Here is a 5324-nt window from a genome sequence, read left to right as displayed (position 1 = left end):
ACGGGATGGGGGGGGGGGGGGGGAGGGAGGGAGGGGTCCCTCAGCCCGGCCTGCACCTCTCTAATCTGGGACCCCTTGGGGGATGTCCAACTGCCAGTTTTGGGATCGAGCCTAAACCGACAGTCGGACATCCCTATCGCAATCCTGGACCACTGGCTCCTAACCATTCACCTGCCTGCCTGCCTGATCGCCCCTAACTGCTCCCCTGTTGGCCTGATCGCTCCTAACTGCCCTCCCCTGCTGGCCTGGTCGCCCCTAACCGCCTCTGCCTCGGCCCCTGCCACTGTGGCTTTGTCCAGAGGATGTCCGGATGGATGTCCAGAAGATGTCTGGTCTAATTAGCATATTACCCTTTTATTAGTATAGATTATTATTTGCAATAGATTTATCTTCCCACCATATTTAAGATTTTGGTTAGAAAGCATGTATTTACCAAGTCCTGATGGATGGAAGGAGATACCCAGTAGCACCCTCAAGGACACAGGAAAGTCAGAGAGATAATACTTTTCCAGAGATATTTACAAAATAAACTGTGTCAGTAAGTGAGTAGGAAGTGAGGCCTGGGATGCTAAGAGCATGAAGGGAGGCCAATCACAATACTTGATTGCTCTGCAGGCCATCAGCCAGCCTTCAGGGGGTCCAGGGATAATCAGGGTTGCAAACTCCCTACTGGCTGCATTTACTCTCCTTTCCCTTAGGCAAATACCCACAATTTGCACTATTGTAGGTAGAGCATGTGGATGACAGGCCTCAAAAAAAGTATTGCCTCTTCTGAGAGCCTCCTGGGCTTCTTTCAGGCCAGAGAAATCCTGAAGCCAGAAATCACCAATATATGCTTTGACACATGCTTTGGATGCTTTTTTCTGGAAGCCCTGCAACTATCCTCAAAACTGAATGTATTGTAGAACAGAATTATGGCCAATGGTGGCAGAGTCTATGCAGAACTCTGCTTCATGGTGTTCTGGGAAAAACTTTTCAACTTATTGGCTATTCTAGTCAATAGGATGTATGTGCTTTTGAATACATTGGTAACATTGTCTATTATGTGTTCTGGACCATCAATGGAGCCTGAAATTCAAAATTCAGGTAGTATTGTCTTTGCAGAAAATCTTAGTTGACATTTTTAAGGTGTCCAAAGAGGTGACATTGTGATTGCAAAAAGCCCAAGTGTTCCAAAATCAAATATTTGTAAAAGAGTAAATGGTTTGGAAAGAGACAAAATTCTTATCATTATAGTCCATCAGATTTCTTTAAAAGTCATAGTTATGTGCCAACAGATCATGTTTGGTTAGAAGGTAACAACTTAGAGAATTCTACAATTCCAGGTACTGTGTACCTATTCCACATGGACTAATAAATAAGAGGACATACTTCTTTGAGATTTGGCTTTAGAATGATTTTGAATTTCTACATGACAACTCTAATGGCCACAGATTTTCTGATTATTATTCTTTTGATTTAATTATTATCTCCTATTCAGGAGACTGTATTATTGCCACTGAAAGCATGTATTTACCAAGAAAACAATTACTATTCAATAAAAAAGGAGCACCTACAATTTGGTGGACAAGTCCAAAGAAAGTTAATATAGATTAATTGTAAGATGAATGAGCTAAGCCACATGCTGAGAGTGACCCAAAGAAAGACCCAATTTGCAAAGTAATCCTTCCAATTCTTAAGAAGAATATGAACTACAATTTATTAAAATTTCTCTGTAATATTAAATTCTAGGGAAGGAACAACTAGTTTCAAATCTGAAGCTGAGGGTCTTTAAGACCTTGATTAAATTTAGTTTAAAACCCTATCTCTAGACATCATATCTCTCTCTCTCTCTCTCCCCACCATATCCTATATAATAAAGAGGTAATATGCAAATTGACCATCATGCCCTCACAAGATGACTGCTTACGACCAGGCCAGCAGGAGGGTTAGTGAGGGATGACCAAATGACTGAACAAGCAGGTTGCATGGGGCGACCAGGCTGGCAGGGGGGTTAGTGAGGGATGCCCAAATTACTGAACAGCAGGCTGTGTGGGGCGACCAGGCCAGTGGGGGGCCGTGAGGGGCAACCAGGCCAGCAGAAGGGTCAATAAGAGGCAACCAGGCCAGCAGGGGGACAGTTGGGGGCAATTAGGCTGGCAGGTGGGGCAGTGAGGGGCGACTAGGCTGGCAGGGGGGCAGTTGGGGGCAACCAGGCCGGGAAGGGGGGAAGTTAGGGGCAACCAGGCCGGCGGGGGGGAAGTTGGGGGCAATTAGGCTGGCAGGCAGGACAGTGAGGGGCAACTAGGCTGGCAAGGGGGGGCAGTTGGGGGCAACCAGGCCGGCAGGGGGGGCAGTAAGGTGTGACCAGGCCGGCGGGGGGGGCAGTTAGGGGTGATCAGGCTGGCAGGCAGGTGAGCGATTAAGGAGCCAGCGGTGCAGGATTGTGAGAGGGATGTCCCGGATTGGGAAGGGTGCAGGCTGAGCTGAGGGGACCCCACCCCCATGCACGAATTTTGTGCACCAGGCCTCTAGCATATATATATCCCTCAGAGACATAGCCTTAACCCCAAGAATCAGTGAACACTCAAATCAGCACAAGACCTCCAGGAGGCTAAAGAACATCTTGACCTAAGTTATTTAAGTTCCTGAGTCCTAAGATGGAATGACCCCCTGGCTACTTTCTCATGAAACTAGACCCCAGAGGTACACTGGAACAGACCTCAGAGCTGTCCTCCAAACCTAAAGAAATTATTCATCACCCTTACCTCACCTCCAACCAATCAGCTCTCAGCACGACCCAAACCCTTAACCCATGTCTCATTATTTTGGACTTTGTAGTCTGTAATCTACAGACCTTTGAGACGTTTGGGCTTTTTGGCATTAGCTTGGTGTTCTTCTGGGTGGCACCCTCCATATTACAATAACCAATACTTGTCCATTGCCATTCTTCGTGTCTGGTGTTTGGCTCTGCTAGCCTCAGGTGGACAAATTCTTTCTATTCTGTAACAAATCCTCCTCCCAGAAACAGACAAAATCATAAAAGTAAAATACCAGAAACACTTCCTGAATGCTGAAAGTCAGGCAGGTTGTCAACAAACAGGGAAGATGATCTGATCTGTAAAGTAAAGGTGAAACAAGATCGAAAGATCTCACCAAGCGCCAACTCTGGTTCCTACCCTGGAGTGGTATTTCCAGTGCTGTGGGAAGAAAGTTAAAGCGAATCTTGACAAATTTCACCTGCAATCACTGATAATGAGGAATGAGGGAAGAGGTGAGGGTGGACAATGGACGGGACAGATTCAGAGGCTGCAGGGGCGGGGCAGAAAATACAAACCTGTGGGCACAACAAAAAACCTTCCAGCAACGGCAACTCAGCTTGCTGCCTACCCATTGTCTCAAAAGCAGCACAGACTCATTCTGAGGAGGAGAAGCACTTTCTTAACATGGGGAAGGAGGCTGGACCCTCAGCCCCTCTCTAAAGCTGGAAAAAACCATGAGAAAGACAAAGACCACTCCTCCTGGAGGCACTTTTTCTAGTGGAACTAGACTCGGCTTGCTCCAAGTTTCCTCTCATCCAAAATTCTACCTACCTGGCTACTTCTTCCTGATATATGAAAATGCATGCCCAAATTAGAGATCATTTGGGACATTGTAGAGGGATAGTTCTCCACAATGACAAGTAACTGTTGCAGTTTGGTGGGTAAAAGGCCCAGGGAAGATTCCAGAGAAAGCTATACCCATCCTGTGTACTTGGAGTAGAGCACAGGCTGAACAAAAAACTAACTGTAAAAGAATCTGGCTTCTGGTGCAACAATTTCAACAAAGAGTAGAAACACAACTTCTGTGAAAATGTGTAGATACACCCCAACCTACTCACATGTGACCCCAGTTCCCTTCCTACCCTATTCAGGCTGCTGAATGATGGAACTTGTAACATTATCCAACAACAACCAACACTTCAGGTAATCTATGAAAGAAATTTTTTGAGAAACAGGCTGAAATCAGACATCTTCCCTGCAACATTAAATGCCAAAAGAAAAGGGAGTCATATTATTTTTTAAGAGAAATAGCCATGATTCATGAGTTCCGTAATTCAGTAAAGTGTCCTTTTCATCTAGAAGTAACAAAAAAAATCTTATCATATTTGCAAAATCTTCAGGAAGTGTACAACCCATACACTCTACTTAGAGAAATAACTTGAGGATATGTACCAGCAGCAAGGAGGAGGTGCAAATGTAAGTGTCATAGATGGAGAGATGCAGTGGTATGAAAGGCCCAGACACATGAATTAAGACACATAGCCAAATCAAAATGACTTGGCAAATAAGATTATAAAACAAGGTGCAAATGTAATTCTTGAAAGAAAAGATAATAAATTTAAAAAGAATCATGTTTTAACAATCTAATAATTACCTAGGAAAAACTCCCAGAGTACACAAACAAAAGCTTGAGAAATGGAAAAATAATATCCCTAACAAATTATTTTTCTTAATAGGTGACAGTCATTAAATACTATTTCATATTAACAACTTGAGAAAGTTTGGACCTAAAGACTTAAAAGAAATCATTAGTAAAACTAAATATGTCTTTAATACACAAAATAACTGAAATTAAAAGAAGGAAAACCACAGATGCTATAGCAAGATAGAGAATAAATGAAAAAGACAAGGCAGAAAACATGAAGTGAGATAAAATAAATTATAAACATGTTATCAAAATAAAGGGTAAAGGCCCTGGCAAGTGTGCTTCAGTTGGTTGGGTGTCATCCAGTACACCAAAAGGTGGCTGTTCGACCCCTGGTCAGGACACATACCCAGGTTTCAAGTTTGATCCCCAGTTGGGGTGCATAGATTGATGTTTCTGTCTCTCCCTATCCCTTCCTCTCTCTCTAAGATCAATAAAAACATATAAATAAATAAATAAATAAATAAATAAATAAATAAATAAGTATTGAGGAAATAATCTCAGCTATTAAAAGGAAAGACTCTTAATTAGGTAAAAAAAAAAAAAAACACCAAAATCCAACTCTATTTTATCTATAAGCAATATACTCAAAATAAAGTGACTCAGAAAAGTTAAGATAAAAGGCAGAATAAATATATGTTATGCTAATATTCACTGCAAAAACAAAAACAAAAAAATTAGTTACAACATCAAAGTAGAAATCAAAGAAAAAAAGCATAAAAATAATAGTCACCTTGTTAAGAAGTGAAAATTCACAATGAATATTTTCTATCACAAATGTCATGTGCCAAATAACATGCCATTATATAGTTTAAAAGTTTAAAATTAAATTACTTTAGATGTGAATAAATTAACCTAATTATTGCATTTCAAAAAGA

At 41.9% G+C, this 5324-nt stretch overlaps 1 pseudogene across 1 annotated transcript; it reads left to right on the top strand.

Moving 5' to 3' along the window:
• Positions 1 to 853: 853 nt before the first annotated feature.
• On the top strand, positions 854 to 1596 carry LOC307110194 (mitochondrial inner membrane protease subunit 1-like; annotated as a pseudogene). Its single transcript has one exon. The product of its transcript is annotated as a mitochondrial inner membrane protease subunit 1-like (transcript).
• Positions 1597 to 5324: the final 3728 nt, after the last annotated feature.

Source organism: Cnephaeus nilssonii, assembly GCF_951640355.1.
Source record: "Cnephaeus nilssonii genome assembly, chromosome: 13".
Classification (NCBI taxonomy): Eukaryota; Metazoa; Chordata; class Mammalia; order Chiroptera; family Vespertilionidae; genus Cnephaeus; species Cnephaeus nilssonii.
This window is presented reverse-complemented; position numbering and strand designations above follow the sequence as displayed.